At 36.4% G+C, this 17,845-nt stretch overlaps 1 protein-coding gene across 1 annotated transcript in view; it reads right to left on the bottom strand.

Annotated features, from left to right (window-relative positions):
* Positions 1-17,845, bottom strand: part of PTPRG (protein tyrosine phosphatase receptor type G) — a 3,415,981-nt gene that overhangs the window by 1,172,850 nt on the left and 2,225,286 nt on the right. The window lies entirely within an intron of this gene.

Raw genomic sequence — 17,845 nt, 5'->3', positions numbered from 1 at the left:
ATCATCTAACTGAAATGTGTACTGGAACTTGTGAAGACAACTGCAGTACTTCTCCCCTTATGAATGATGGGCTTGTCACCTTAACTCACAACTTTTCCCAGCTGTGTAATCACTGGGTCATACAGCAGTCTCAAGAAAAACGCAAAAAAAAAAAAGAAAGACAAATTTGAAGACTGAACACCAAATGTTTTCAATAAAACTTTCAAAGCACATCATATGTACTATATGCTTTCAATAAAACTTTCTAAGTATACTTCCCTAATATTATATTGAGAAGAAACACGTTTTGTGAGAAAGGAAGGGTGTTAGGATGTTTATACATCATCACTGTTTCTAAAAGTAAATAAATATAACAGTTCAAGTAAATTACTTCTGCAAAAAGAGAAGGTCTGGCAGTTAGTGCACAGGAGTAGGGCTATGAGATGTTAATAAGCTGCTTCCTGTAGTGCAGGATTTGATTTCCTCAGGCACCATTTGCCCAAAATGTGACTTTGGGCAAGTTACTTAACTAAATTTTGTTCCCAGGTCACTCCTGAAAAGAAGGGGCATGTGCATTCATTGTGGACTTGCTCAAAAAAAAATCATACAAAAAAAAAGAGAGACAAGAAAGCACTTCAGTATCTTTTCTTATTCTGTGCCAGAACATAAAAGATGTTCCCACATACCCCAATCTGCTAAGTCAAGATTCATGAAAAAATTAGATCACCGCAGTGTCCCTCCCTTCTTCCCTACATGCAGTTTTAAAACAACACTTTAAAAACAGTTTCCAGGGCTGTGTAAAATACCTGCATGTTATCTATCTAACTTTAAGAAGGTAGAGGCAGTATTAATAACATTTACATTTTTTTTTAAAGTTTAATGGAAATCAATTTTTTTTCTTTAAGTTAAAGGGAGATAGAAGTTTAACACTCTCAAAAACTTCACATGGATAATTCCTCTTTAGTGGATCAGATGAATACCTGGCTACAAATGTTTAGAACTTCAAAGTATTTCCAAAATACAGAGCTGCAATGATGGCACAGAAGGATAAAACACTAACTACACACAAGTTGGCCTAAATTCAATTAGGGGCATGGATGCCATTCTGGGGGTGTGAGGTGGTTCCAGCTCAGTTCCTGAAATCCATCCCCACGTGACCATTGCTGGAAGGTAAGGAACGAGTTGTAGAATGGGAGATGATATACAGACAACAACGGTATGACTACCAAAGACGGTCATGGTGACTCCTGTCTGCTGTACGAAGGAGCACTTGCACACTGACAAAGGTGCAAGGGTGGCCCCTACAGTAGTGCAACTGTCCATGCCATCACAGAAAGGGAAGGCCTTGGGCCTTACTTACAAAAAATGCTCTCATTGCTGGGTGCCAGCATGTTCAAACACTGTGATGTCCGTCTGGATTGTGGTCCTTCTGGACTGCTCTCATTATAGGACATCTGATGAGGGACCCCAGCAACACACCCTACCCCCCCCCCAGCCTACAGAACGGATAGATTTGAGTCAGAGAGAGAAACTTGATGGTTAATAAGGAGGTGGAGGAAGGACATAGAGGAATATTTCCAAAGCATGAACAGTGTCAGAAATCTGGGTCAGTCAACTGGAAAGAGAGAGGCCCAACTAAGTATGATATGAGCTACTAGGGTTAAGGAATGAACACAGGAAGATGGAGATCTGTCTAACCATGACATTAAGAACTTAACAATTAAGACCGCCACCCTCCTTTCAATAAGCAGTTATTGCCACACTGGTTGAAACCCAGGCTTACAGGATCATAGGTAAACACTAAGCAATCAGTCTACCAACTATTACAGGCCTACCAATGATAAGACAGTGCTCAAAGATGAGAATCAAACCCTGTACTTTGTGTCTGTGAGGTAAACAAATTAACCATTACACCAGCTTCCAACCCTAGGGTTAGTTTGTACGATGCTTTTCAAGAAAAGGATAGTTTTGCAAGTAACTCCTGAAGCCTGATAAAGGACATGCAAATTTCACTGCACCTCCGAATGCAATGGGAATAAGAAACAGGTTAACAGTGACAGAAGTATTCACAGCTGGAAAAATGAAAACAGTAAAGAAAAATAAGAAGATGGCATTACCATTCAAAGTTAGAATAAAGTACTCCTATAGTTCATAAAAAGTACAGCATGCTGCCCCTTTAAGGAAAAATATGAAGTTTCAAGTCTGGACTACAGCCTTAGAAAACCAGTCGGTCCAAATAATATGCATACTTTATTTATTTACTGGCATTTGGTTACCTGAAATTATATTTAAATAAATATATAGCTATATATGAAAATACAGAAGAAAAATAAGAATCATGAAAGATTCATTGTTTCATTGGCATTGGTCACGGCAAACAATCTGGGAGTAACTTGCTGTTCTCATAAAATCTGTTGGAAACCAGAAAGTTATAAAGTTCTCAATTTAATGTCTGTATTTGTTATAATGACATAGGAATGTTACTCCCAAAAACATTCAGCATGCTGCCCCTTAATCAAAAACAAACAATTCATGTAAAAATAGAAACTACAAAAACAGTGGATCAGTATTATGCATAAGGAATTACATGCACTATTACTAGTCCATATATTAAACACAACATCCAAATAAAGCTTTGGAAAATAAATATCTGGGGTTGGGGGTTGGTATAATGGTTATGGTGTCCACCTCTCAATCACAAGGTACAAGGTTTAATTGTCATCTTTGGAAAAGGAAATTGGCTAGGCTTAAAATGGCCCACAAGGGCAGATAGCTTAGTACTTACAAACCTATGATATGCATCATTGTAGGGTAACAGGCTCATCAGCGCAAGCCATAACATATATTTTAGGAATAAGTTGTTTATATATCTTTGATTAAAACCTGGAGACTACAAAGCTATTAAGCTACTAGCTGTGTGCATTCCTTATAAACACAGTTATGTAGCTCCTAAAATAAGAGCAGCATAGTGCCCCCTTGATAAAAAACACAAAACGTATGTAAGAGTAGACACTAAAAATAAATAAAAGCAGTTATAGGCATTGGTGCATGTATATGAATTAATGAATGCAGTCCACAACAGCTATTTGAAAAGCCAAAGATGACACTTTAAAAACTTCATTAAATCCTGAAGTTGGTTATAAGGTTCCCAAACTAAAGAAGCATATATGGAGTTTCTTATAATCTAAAGCCTTGCACCATTCAAACTTAGTAAAAGAGATACTGCTCAAATCAATGGAAATAAATCTTGCAGTTTAACACAGAATGCTTGTATTTATCCGAGTTGTTTTTATTTAAAAATATTTAAATTAGAAGTACTGTGTTCAGAAATGACCACTTGCAGGCACAGCCGGGTGAATAAAAACATTCACAGGCAATAAACAGAAAGACATTCAGGAGTAACAACCGTAGAATTGACATTACAAGGACTAGGCTGCACTTTGTTGAAATACATTTTGATTAAATACTTCTTGTATGGCACCCTTCTTTTGTGCTTGAGTCAAACATCACTTGGATGTAGTGAAATACATTGTTTAAATGGACCAGAAATCTACCACAAATGAAAAGAACTACACAGTTTGTTATACATACATGACCCATCTGATTTTCAAATAATCAATTACTTGAGCTTAGAAGCCTTACTAGTTCTAAATTAAGTGAAAAAACTCAATTTATGTGTTTGCAAAACAGCGGTTTTCACAGGGGAAGCATCAAACTGGTTAATTCCCAAAGTTACCAGTTTAGAGCAAGAAAACAATATATCTTTTCTGATGAGGGAAAAAATTAGCCAACATTTTACCTTCTATAAGGAAGTGACAGTGATCAGGTACAATATTACCTAAACGTTGTCATTTTTTAGCAAATTCCATGGTTTATGAATAGTCTGTTTAAAACATTCTAGCTGTGTATGTTAACATTGACTGCAGTTTACTTGATGATGGAGAAATAAAATTGTGTATTATAGCAATAACCCACGCCTGGGTGTGGGTAATGCTGGATTTACCCATGGTTGGTGTGGTTTAGTCACGACGGCGAATCCCGAGTGGCCAAACAAAGCCAACCGTGGGTAAATCCAGCATTACCCACACACAGAAGTGGGTTATTGCTATTATACAATGACATTATTTAAGAAAAAAAATAATTACTTTTCTTAAATAATGGCACTGTATAATGCCTCCTTGCTGCCCTTCCATAGCTGTCTGGTATTCTGCGGCAGTTCTGATGTACTGCGCATGTGTATGCCTATGCAGTACATCAGAGCTGTGGGCAAAAGCAACGGAGAAAGCAAGATCTCCGTTGCTTTTTACAAACTGTTTTGCTATGTTAAACGGGTTTAACACAGCGAGACAGCTTTAAAAAAAGCAACAGAGACAGTGTTGATGTAAGACTTATAGTAATGGAAAAAATCTGGGCGACTATAACTCGGATTTACAACGTGCGCGCTGACCAATCAGCGTGCACATTTTTGAATATTAATGGGGGGTCATTGTATAATCTGTAATATGTAATAGCTCTACAAAAGAAAGCTTTTCAGTGCATTCAAATGCTGTCCTAATTACTGAGGGAAAATAACCCCAATCAGAAATGCCTTGTATCAGGTTTGTACTTTCAGCCTGGAAATCCGATCCAATTGACTTGAATGATTTGAGAACATGAAATATTTCTAATCATGTGTCTTGGGCGACAACTACCGGCTTCTAGGAGGGGAGTTTTTGGTTAAGGTAATTTGATATTTGTAAACAGCCATCAGTTTGGTGATTGAAATATCAAGGAAAGTAACAGTAAATAAATTACAGGTACAAGTCCACTGAAGGCCATATTGACTGCTGTTTGAAAAGTAACAAAATCCAATAACTCATCAGTAGCACCCTTCCACCGCAGCCATCAGTTGTCCAAACAATGACTCCACGTCACCAATCTGTTGATTACCATTTTTTATTATTATCATATAATTCTTAGAGGTGTTGCCCTTGGCTCCCCTTGGACCTTGAGCAGACCAACTTGGGATCCACCAGAAGGTTGCAATAGAGTACTTGTGGGAGTCGAGGACACTGTAAAACCAGTCAGATTTTCTGGAGGTAGGGTCCTGGGAATCAGGCTGAAGAGATGCATCTTGTGTCACATTATCCACTACTTAAAAACTGGAAGAATGGAAAAGGGCTTAATCTCAGACAGACCAAGAAATTGCTTGACCCTATTTTCAGAATAAGGTTAATCCTGAGACTCCCAGCTAAATAACTTTCATCTTGTGTATTTTCACTCCAAAGAAAAGATCCTGATGTGGTGACACTGAGGCAAAAGTATCCTCTGATGCAGAGCTCTTATACAACCCTGTAGAAAGTTCACCAACAAATGCCATGTGGTCTTCATCAGAGTCACAGGAATCTGAGTACTCCTGAGGGAGAAGATTCCCTTTTTCTTTTTGCAGGAGAGATTCCTGTAGCAGGGTGTTTTTCACGGCCCAATTATCTAAGACCTCATAAATTCCACTAACTTCTCAGCTAACTTTAGGCCTGGGGGTGGGGGATAACGATCAAGTGGCTGAAGCCACAGCAAGCCAACAACAAGCTTCTTAGGTTTAGTCTGAGGTGTGTCATCAGTTAGGGTAGGTGCAGGCCACGGGTAGGCTGCCAAAACCTAGATCTTCCCAAACAAACAGTGATGTGGAAGATACTGCTCTCCCCCTTAGTAATCAATATCTAGGTGTGAGAAGCCAGCTCCAGACCTATTCAATTCCAGGAAAAATTCAATCCAAGTAGATGCTGATGCCACTGACAACATTGTAGCCTCGTAAGAGGTCTTACCAGAGGCCTCAGCAGCACACACAGTCTTTAGAGGGAGCTGCAAAGGTGCCTCTCCTACTTTCACAATCTGGAGCCTGGGACGGCCACCTGAAACAAAAATGTTGTCATCCAGCTCTCTAATTACTACAAGGAAGACCAACAGAGGAACTGGTAAATGCCATGGTGTGTGCAGGCCAATGACACTTTCATTTTTTAAATGTCAGTTGTACACATCAGACTGCCTCACATTTCAACCAACTGCACCAAGCTACTCAGAGCCTTTCCCTTCTTTTTGCATTTTACATGCATCATAGAGTGCTTTCTTATCTAGCCAATAATAACTGTGATTTTATAAGCATAAGATAAAGCTACACTCTGTAAGAAGTTAATTGAGCTGTTATAAGCATTGTGCCAGACATTGCTTGGTAAGACAACAATGTCAGTTGTGTTATAAAAAAATATACCCACTCGCTACTATGGGGAGTGGGTGCTATGGAAACTTTTGAAGTGATTGATTCATCACCTGTGCTCAAAATATAGCATAATGGGGCAAAACATTCATCCTTTTACATTTATAATTCACTCCAAGACTGCGCTTCTATAGTAAGGAAACTCAAGCTGATAAATCAGCTCTTAGTATTCTGACACTGTATGGATAAATTATCAATGTGACAAGCCAAAAGATAGTATTCTTAAATTTAAATACGGTTGAAACAGAATAAAACTGTGAAACAAAACCCATAAAAATGCAAGGGTTGCCACTATTATAAGAGAACTGTGACATTTCTGAAATAGGTCCAACAGTACAGGATGCAATACTGTTTTGCTTTTATTCCCTACAGCAATAATATGACAACTTCTGAGCAGGAAAATAAACTAGTCTATTTCCAGGGAAAATACAGTTTCATTAAGGCAGATGACCTTAAGATAAAAATAATTTTAGATTATGAAATGACTTTACTTTGTATCTTGAAATGCAGACAAAATAAAATGGATTATGCAAATCTCTCAATGTCAAGCTTCAGGTGATCTAGGCATATTTAGGAGAAAACCTTGGAAGAATGAAAGTAAAATGAATTTTTAATAGTTATGCATAAGATAGCAATGAGCATTTATTTTTGGAATATACTTAGCTATATTTTGTATATTGGAAGGTAGGCACCATTTACAGCAATACTTTAACTATTCTGAGGAAAAACAACCAAAAGATCTCTGTATTTTGCTTGCTGCTGCTGCTGCAAATGTAATTTTTATTCCCAAAACTTTTAATGAAAACCAGTCTATCATCATGCTGCCTTTTTGTGCAATTGCTTCTTCAAACCATCATGATGTGAACTTGAATTTGCACTTAACATCCTAGTATTTTAGAAAAGCAGAATGCAATATCTGAAGCAGTGCCTGTACTTCAGTCTCCGAAATGATGGCATGAAATAACAGGTTTTCCAAATGACGGATGATTATGCTTCTGAAATTCTTGAAACAGCTGCAATAAACCAGAGTGTTTCAAATTATCTGAAATCTAATTAAAAAGAAACAGCTAAACCAAAAGTAAATTTGAAACTAGGCACTTTATAAGGGATGAGAAATCATAAATACATAAAAAGGTCATCATAACACTAAACTTTTGGCTGTAGCAAAGCAGTTTCATTTTAATATTAAATGTCAGCCAGTACTTTTAGCTTCCTTATTATTAATACTGTTCATATAGGAGTGCTCATATCTCATGCTTTAAACTTTTCAAGGATACTGGCTCCTAAGTAAGATGCATTTGGGGTATTAACAATGCTATCAATAAAAGCAGAATCTTAATGTGCAATATTCTGCAGTAGACAAATAAACATAGGTAATCATGACTCTATTTAAAGCATCAAAAACTTTTTTTTATTCCCGTGGAGCCTCTGATGAAAAACAAACACCAACTATATAGATCTCTGCAATCATCCAGTTAACCATTATTAATTCATTCTAATTAAAGCTCCAAAAGGGACAGCAGTGTGTTTACTTCAAAATAAACAAACTTTACTTACAGTAAAAACATATTCCTTAAACCTCTACCCCCACTTACATTTAAAAATACTTGTCATAAAACACAAACTTTTGAATTCTCTGAACTATGAACACCTTTCTCATTAAAATGAACTGATACTGGAAAAGCTTGATAATTTCTTCTTATATTCCTTAGGTTTTTCTGTATTCTACATTTAAGGCTTCTCTTAGTTTTACTTGTATACAACACACTACAACTACACTGAATAGCATAAACCACTCCTTCAGTAAAGCACATAAGCTTGTCCACTGCATCAGATCTTACCACGTATAAGGGCAAGTACATCTTAAGCACATCTCATTCCTCAAACTATTACATGGCACTTAAAATAACATTCGTCGCATATTCTTTAAACAACTTCCTGTATAATAAGATATGTTTGGACATCTACTTATCAGATTTTTTTAAGAAAGGGTCCTGCAAATAGTTAAACAGGTTAAACACAGTAGAGTCTGCTAATTCTTCTGACAAGAGATTATACTGTGTAACAACAACTGTCTCATTTCTTACACACAGTAATCATTTTCCTTTTGTCTGATACTGAAGCCCCTGATTTTCCGGAGGCTGAGAAGCTCTTCAATATGAATCATCAACCACTCCACTGTTACAGCCTCCCTTGACAAATAATTAACACAGACATAACGGTAATCTTTTAGCTTTACCAAAGCGGTTTCATTTTAATATAAAATGTCAGTATTTTCAGCTTATGTTTAACACTGTCCATATACAGAGTGCTCACATCTCTTGCTTTAAACTTTTCAGGGGAACTGGCACTAAGGAGGACAGGTTTCAGGTGTTGGTAACACTGCTGTCAGTATAAGGCAACAACAATCTTGATGTGAATTGTTTTCAATGATCAAACCTTCTGAAGACCTCACATGCTGAAGTTGTGAACTACTAAGGTTTTGTATAAGGCTTTAAAAACTGACACAAAACAGGGAAGATAAAAATACATAGTTCAGATACAACTGTACACAAAAAGAATTGTAACAAAGCAAGAAGGAAAATGGAAGCCTTACAAGAACAGGAAGGCAAGTGTAATGTGCACATTATTGGCATTATGAAAAAACATTATTTTATGCACAACTATCATCCACAAAATGTAGTTCACACCCATAGTCTTACATGATAACCACATATCCTTTAATCAGTAAAATGTGAAACTCCTTTATAAGATTCCTTTCAGAAAATAACATTTGGAAGCTGCCATGTGACTAGAGCCTTGCAATACAAGTCAGCAGCACATTTACCAATTGAAAACTATAAAGGAGGCAAGCCGGACTAAGAAATGCAATCATTGTAAGTACTGAACCATGGCAGGGACACTACACAGACCACCAGTGTATTTGTCAGAGCTGCCAGTCCTTGTTCCCTTGTGCATTACAGCATTAGACAAAGACATAACTCAATAAAACGCTTTACATACCTAGGTATTAGACATTACAAAATGAATATGTCTCAGCGACAGTTAAACAGATGTCTGTAATACAGTACCTTTTGCTATACAGCTTCCTTTCATACCCACCTGTTACAATGGGATGTGTACAACAGTCTGTTTTATCTCTTATTTCTTTACTTTTATACATTGGTGAACTAGACCCATTAGCGACCTTTTTCAGTTAAATGCCATTTACAATACCCCCACGAGATTGGCCAGAAACCTTTGAATACTGTAGTGTGGATTCAGACAAATTTAATATGAACAGCTACAGAGCAGGTTTAACCACATAAACACTGCAATTATTATTTTTACATTAATTAAATGAAATTCTCATTGTCAAAAGTCTTTAAAATAGATATTCACAATTGTTAATATTTTTTTGCTATACTAAAATGCAATAACATTTAAGAAAAAATAATGGAATTAAAGGCAAAGAATGCAGAGTAGCATTTTTACACAGATATTTACTATAGAAAGAATAAAACATTACACTAATGCAGAATTACTATTGCTCATAGCATAGATATTTTCCTAGGCTGTCACATCAGTGAGCTGTAGCTCAAATTAAGTGACTCCATCATATCTCTGCACCCTGATTCCTGAAACAAATATTCAAGTTTCACCTTGAATGTCATTAAGATAAGCATTCCCCTGACTGCAATTGGAAATGACTTTCAAAGACTGGTCCCAGGTGAGGACAATGCTAGTAAAAACTGCTGCGAAATGACCAAAGGTCAGAAAGCAGGACAGACTGAGCTTAGAGTTCTTGCTACTGGTTTAAAGGTTGAATATAGTGAGCTGCAAATGCCCACGTTATTTAGTTAGGCTTGTTACGAATTGTGTTCTAATATGAACAGGTATCCAGCTGCAATAAAAAAAGTGTATATTCCGCTCAAGACACACCTCATTATAAACACACTACTTCTGTAAAAGATGCAAGTTTTTGGAAGACATTCCTGACAACACTAGGAGAACGTACTGTAGTGCAGGAATGAGAAACTATCTAACATGTTTTGAATTTCACGCACTCTGTAGGAGGTTATTAGCTCAGCAAAAGGTGGCAATTTGTGAAAAAGTTCTGGTTGTATAGTCATGGGTGTGTTCAGAAATTAAGTGGATCAAGCCAGACATTAGGAATCTTATACTGATTGAATACTGTTCCTAGCTGGTGCTGGAATGTTCCACTTACACTTTACCAAGATGAGCCATTAGGCTTAGTCCAAGACAAAAACGGGCCAAATATACATTGAGTCTGTGAAAGAAATCACAGAATAAGATGGATTTTATTTTTCTGTCTATTTAATTGTTTAACTTAATTTTGCCTGACTGAAATATTTTTTGCCTGACTGAATTATTTTATATATTTTCTGGCACTGCTTTCTGTTCTCATCTGTCCTGAAACTGGTTTTTCTGTCTATTTAATTGTTTCACTAAATACTGTGGTCTGTCTGTCCCTCTGCAGTTAGAGGGGTTTATTGCTTTTCTCACCTCTTCGGTATTCCATATTTAACTCTTAGCCTAGAGGGTTTCTCTATGTTTTAAGCGTTAGCCACATAGCTGGGAATTTATTGTCTGCTCAATATCTGAGTGGTTTGGTTGACTACAATCAACTGTATTAGAAGCTGAAGTTAAGTATAAACTTGCACCTTTAAAGATAATACTGTATTTTATTTTTCTGTCTATTTAATTGTTTAACTTAATTTTGCCTGACTGTATTATTTTATATATTTTCTGGCATTGCTTTCTGTTCTCATCTGTCCTGAAACTGTTTTCCCCCTTCTTCCCACCCCATTCTTGTGGTGTTATAGTTGGTGGCTTTGCAGTTGCCCTACCCTATTGTAAATTTGATCTGGGGTATAGTTGGTGGCTTTGCAGTTGCCCTCCCCTATTGTAAATTTGATCTGGGACACCCCTCCCAGTCTAGTGTTCACTCTACTTAATACAGAGAGAACATTTGAGAAGGCCAACCGACTTCCTCTCTCCTTGCACTTTACTAAAAAAATGCACTTTATTCATATGCTTTTACTGCATTTGTCTTTCTTCCTACTTTACTGCTTTATTTTGCTTTCGCTGCCTGTTCTTAAAAGTACTTAATTGCATTTATTCTGCTGCATTTACTACTGCTTGTTAGTAGCCTGATTAAATTGTAACTGTTATTCTAAGCCCTTGGTTTCTAAGCCCTTGGTTTAAAAATGTGGGCTTCTGACCAGCTGTTTTACATTAAAGTGGTCTTCACTCTTGTGGCAGAACAGGTAGCTTACATCCTTCTAAGTTTGGAGTTGCTGATTGAAGGCTTAGTGGCTGTTATTCTAAAAGTGTATTAGTTTTGGTTTAAGCACTTGGGCTTATGGCCAGTTATTTTACATTAAGATGATGCAGTCTGAACTCTTGTGGGGAGAGGGTAGATTCTGCCCTTCTGAGCTGGGAGTTTCTGGTTAAAGGCTTATTGTGCCTACTTATTTGAACTGTTTCTTTCTGAATTTGGTACGCCTTGTTTGCTGTAGCACAAGACTAGATTCAGACCTGCTGAATCTAGCTTTGTTTGTATAACTTTAGCACTAATCCAGGCCATCTTTTTCTGGAGAAGATTCTCCTGCACCCTAGTGGCAGGAGTGTGCAGTTAGAACTTGTCTGATCGAAGACTGCTGGAACGGGGCTCGGTTTTTAGCTTTTTACTGGTTAATTTGTTTAAATCAGTTTGCTCACTGGCTATGGTTATATTAAAAAATATATACTTTATGCATCTCTGCTTAGCTAGGGTTAAAATATGCCCGGCACCATAAAGTCTGCTCTTCAATTTTTCCTTTAGAACTAGCCATTTTTTTTTTTAGTTTTAGCAGTCAAACCTGTTTCTTTGAGCTCAGCACTTGTTCAGAACTCATTATAAGCACTAAGCAAGCTACAAATTACTACAGCACTCAACTTTCCTCACTTGTCTAGAGGAAAACAGTTTTTAGTACTTAATAAATAAGCATCTATCCAGGCATGTCTATGGGTCAAGCTCTTGGTGTTTTCTCCTGTCTACCTGATGAATCTGGGCATCTTGGGACACTGCAGCAATTGTCTAATGTACACAGAAAACCCTCTCCTCCTACCACCCAACACTACAACCTGTGAGAGATGCACTTATACAGCCAAACTGGAAGCAAAGCTTTCTAAACCCAAGACTGGACTAGACAGTCAAGAGGAGAGGGTAAATAATTGCACCACACCACACTCATCACATAGTCCCTCAAAACCTACACCACCGAAACACACACACAGAAACACAAAACACAAACATACATTCACAGAGGCTCTCTATAAAAATCTGCCCAAGCAACAGAGATCTCCAAAGCAGAAACGCAAGCAACCTCCACCCCCCAACACAACCCAAATGACACATAGCCCACAAACTCAGTGTGTCACCCAACCACAGCCCATAAGGCATAACAACGTACCCAACACTCTAGTCATAGGTGACTCTATAGTCAGGCACACTGATGTTCCACTCACCAGGCTAAACAAGGAGAAAGTTACTGTCAGCTGCCTGTCAGGTGCCAGAATCCGCCACATAACGCACGCACTCAGGTCACTCCACAACAAGTACAAATATAACTCTGTCATTGTCCATGTTGGTGTGAATGACCTTAGAAGTACCTTCCTGGACTACATGAAAAGAGACATGGAGGAGCTCTCCGATCTTGAAGCCCAGGCAGGTATGACCCTGGCCCTGAGTAGTATCCTGCCATCACTAGAATGATACCACAGTACGAGGACAAAATGCTTGGCTTTAACAATTGGCTAAGCTTCTAGTGCCATTCTAAGGGGATCCAGTATCTGCCTACCTGGGATGAAATGATCAAAAGATCACGATGCTTTGCCAGAGATGGCCTGCATCTGTCACCCTTGGGATTCCGGATACTGGTTAAGGCTCTTGCCACCCCTATAGTATCTTTTTTAGGCAAGATTCAAATGACAAATTCACCACCGTAACAGGTACAAGCAAGCAAAATCTGAGGGTAATGCTATTCAATGCTAGAAGTCTAAACCTCAAAATGCACTCAACTCGAGGCACTCCTTAAAATAGAGAACATCGACATCTGTGCAGTGACCTAGACCTGGTTCAAGGCTCCAGAGAGCACCCCTGCATTACCAGGCTATAATTCATACCACACCTTTCGGCCACCTAACCTGGACCGAAACACTGAGGTGGAGGCGTGTCCATATTCATTAAGGATATCCACACCTCCAGGCTAGTTGCTCAGCATAATGCATCCGAGATTATCCAAGTGCAACTAACTCTGGGCAAGACCACAATCCAAAGTGTAGCTTGCTACAGATCCCCCACCATGCCCCGGGATTCCCTCTCCTCATTTCTTGATACACTGGAAAATATTAGGGTACAACCCAACACCCTAATAATGGGCGATTTCAACTACTCCACTATTAACTGGGAAAGCTACTCATGTACCAACTGTTTTGCTCAACGTTTTCTGGAATTCATAAATTCCAAAACCATGGATCACCTTATCCACACCTCTACCAGGGGCAGCAATATCCTAGACCTGGTTATTACCAACATGGGCGACCAGTGTTCCACACCAGTGGTCAATTCCTTGTTGGTCAGATCCGACCACAAGCTAATCACCCTAGACATCCACATCCCGCCCCCACCCCCCATTAGGGAAACCACCGTAAAAAATTTCTCCAAAGCCAACTTCACGCTTCTTATTCAAATGATTTTTATTTTGATGAAATAACACAATAATTTAATACATTCATAACACACAATAATTATTTACAGTATTTACATTAAACCTGACAAAAAGGATTCACATAAAAAACATTTGTAGTTAAATAAGTTAATATATAAACTATGATAGTTAGGAAGAGTTTGGTTCCATCAAATTTAAAACTTTCCTCCATTGACTATTAACCAATGGCTTAGGAAAAGTTCTTAACTCTTAGTTCTTTACTCCATTAGTATGCATTTCTTCAGTGATGATAGGAATTCCTCCATTCTGGGAGCTACATTAGAGTTCCATCTTCTAGTTATACATTTTTCTGGCTATTGCTAACATTGTCCACAATAAATACAGATTATCTTTCTTGATATTATTACTATTAGCAACATTCAATAAAATTAAAGACTTTGTCAAAACAAATATATCAGTAGAGATAGGTTGAAGAAATGTGTTAATCTCATTCCAATATGGTTTAATATTAGTACAGTCATAAAAAAATATGAGACCAGTCAGCATTAGTGCACAGATGACATCAACAAAACTTGCTGTTTGAAGGGTTCATTTTTGGGTTTCTCAGGTGTCAAAAAGGATCTGTGTAGAAATTTGCAATGAAAAATCCTCCAGAATTGTGAATAAGAAGTTAGTTTAACTGAAAACAGTATGCTTGTTTTATCTTCCATTGATAATGATACTTGAAACCCTTTAGTTAGGTATTGCCAGTAAGAATCTTTAGGAGCTGTCTTATAGACAGATAAAGTGTTATGTAGATATGATAATTCATTCTTAACATTGATATTATTATATAGAATTCCAAAAATCCAGTTTATAATTTTTGGTATGGTTATGAAGGATGAGCTATGTATTATTCTACACAGATCCTTAGTATATGCTGTGACACTGAAGAACCAACCAGTCATTAGGGGATAGGCCATAGGTTGACAATATACTTTGTGTGTTCAAAGCTTGCTGGTTTTCAATACATTGCAACCAAAAAAATAGGTTATTATTTTCCCATAAACCAAAAATCATTGTGTGTTTTATCAGGGAAATCCCTTGTAATAGTAAATGGTATTAAAATCTATGCCACAGTTTTATATCTAAATTTGTGTTAATGAATTTTCTAAACACTTCAAAAATATTGTTTGTGTTAATTTTGTTGTACTATACTGTACAATTAAACTTAAATAGTGCCATATCTTGTTATCTTTGTCAGTTACCAAAGCATTCTTTGATAACTAATTTTCATTCATTAGTATAACAAACAAATAGCAGTATAATGGAGTATAACTGTTTCCAGTTGGAAGAGTATTTAGGATTTATCCAATTCATCACTATTTTAATTATATATGCCTTTATATAAGTTTCAATCTCAGGAAATTATAACCCCCTTGTTTCCATTTTCTGATATGATAAGAATATGCCACTCTATTTCTTTTGGAGTACCATAGGAATTTCATCATAGTTGTAGTGTTTTTATTAAGGATTTTCTTTCCTGGTGGAAGTATAACGGCTTGTGCTATATATATATTTTAGGTAACAAAACCATTTTATCAGTCATAACCTACCATCAAATGTTATAAACAAATTATTCCATTTGCTTATTAACGTCTTAAGACTATGGCTTTAGCATAGTTAAGCTGTAAGGTTTCCTCTATATTCTTGCCTAGAACTATTCCTAAATAATCTAGAGTTGAAACTTGGTTTCCAATAATATGATTATCTGGAACCTGTATGTTCTTTTTTTAATTAATAAATATTTTGATTTAGATTTGTTGAGAGAGAGTCCTGAGATTTTTTGGAAATGTGTTGTTACTATATCCAATTCACCTAACACTTCCTTAGAGTTGGGTAAAGTAAGTAAGACATCATCAGCAAACATCATTATTTTAGAAATATATTGGTCATATATATTTATACCTCTTATCTTTGGGTTATTACATTTTAAAATGGCAAGTATTTCTATGGCCAGAGAAACAGGAAAGGGGACATGGGACATCCTTGTCTAGTACCTCTAGTAATTTGTATTGCTTTGGAAGCAAAGGGACCTAATTTGACATATACTAGATTATTTTCATAGATTTTCTTTATCATTGTTATAAAAAGGGGGGAGGGATCAAATAACTGTAAGACTTTAAATAAATAATGCCAATTTAAGGAGTTAAGGGTCTTTTGAATATCTAGACCTATTATCAATGCTTCATGGTTTCCTCTATTGAGGTACTCTATCAGAGTTAATACTCTTTTAATATTATCCTGTGTATGCCTGTTATGTATGAAACCAGTTTGGTCTTCATGAATTATTTTAGATATGGGTATTTTCAATCTATTGACCATAACTGACATAAATAGTTTATAATCATTATTCAACAAAGAAATTGGTCTATATGAGTTGCAATGATTAGGGTCCTTAATCTCTTTTAAAATAGGGGAAATTAGAGAATATCTCCAAGAAGGAGGAATATTTGCTAATGTTTGAACTTCAAGAAAGGTTTTACGTAGGAGAGAGATTATAGAAGAAGGGAACAATCTATAAATTTCGATAATTAAACCATCTATTCCAGGTGCTTTATTAGACCTACTTCCTTTAATCCCATCTATAAATTCCTTTTGAGAAATAGTTTTTTATAGATCTAACTTAAGTTTCTCAGGAATTCTTATGTTGAGAACTATATTCTCTAACTTCTCACATTCATTTGTACTTATTTTATCTTTATGATGCTCTGCATAATGACAATTAAAAGCCTCCAGAATGTCCCCTAGGTCCGAGACTTTTTTCCTTTTTCCTTCATGAAAGATGCTATCAATGTTATTAATTTTTGATTGTATCTTAACTTTCATAGACAGGTTATGAAGATGCTTTGGAGGTGTAGCATAAGAATTTAATTTCAGTTTTTCCATAGCTAAATTAGTTTTATGGGATAATATTTCATTGTATTTCTTATTTGCTTCTTCTATTTTCTTATTATCTGTAGCAATTAAGTTTTTATTAGATTTAAGAGACAATATTTGATTTTGGAGTTGCTGTAACTCTGAGTCCCATTCTTTAATTTTATTTATGTATCAGCTAATGGTTTTATCATATAGATAAGCCTTAACAGAATCCCAAACCATAACCGTGTTTGCTTCAGATTTATAATTAATCACTAAGAAAAGCTGAAGTTCAGAGGTTATCCAAGATTTAGTCTTTCATTTTTGTGAAATATAAAGGAATCCTTGAAGTAATAACTAATTGATTAAATTCCAAGTGTATTGTTAACAGGGAATTATGATCTGAAAAGGGACAAGGTTGTATTGAAAAATTCAAGATTCTAGAATAAAGATCTTGTGAGATATAAATTTTATCTATTCTAGTTTGGGTACCATGTCTATAGTCCTGGTGTGAGAATAGTAAAGAGTTTGGTCCCAAAGCATTAAAGGTATCTTTTAATTTAAACATTTTTGTCCATTTTTTAACTGTTTGGCTGAGGACAAGTGTCTAGGAGATTTCCTATTGGTAGTTTCTGTAATATCTGTGATACAATTAAAATCACCTCCTAGTACAATACTACCTTCAGAAGTATTTGTAATAAAGTCCAAGTGTTTCTTAGCTAGTCCAACCCCTAAACCTGGGAACCAGTATAAATTAACCAGGGTCCAAATTCTATTATTAAACGCAAGTATAACTAAGGCCATGAGTCCATTATCTACATGTTTGGAAATTATTTGGGGATTTAAGAAAGTCTTTTTCCATAGAATTGTTACTATTCTGGTCTTACTTTTATAAGAGGATTGAGCAAGTATTGTGTATTCCTTAGGGTCTCACATAAATGTGTCATTTATTTTAAAGTGCGTCTCTTGGAGAAAAACTACTTGAGCCTTGTTTAGTTTA

This window comes from Protopterus annectens, chromosome 7.part0, assembly GCF_019279795.1.
Source record: "Protopterus annectens isolate FY-2018-M chromosome 7.part0, PAN1.0, whole genome shotgun sequence".
NCBI lineage: Eukaryota > Metazoa > Chordata > Ceratodontiformes > Protopteridae > Protopterus > Protopterus annectens.
This window is presented reverse-complemented; position numbering and strand designations above follow the sequence as displayed.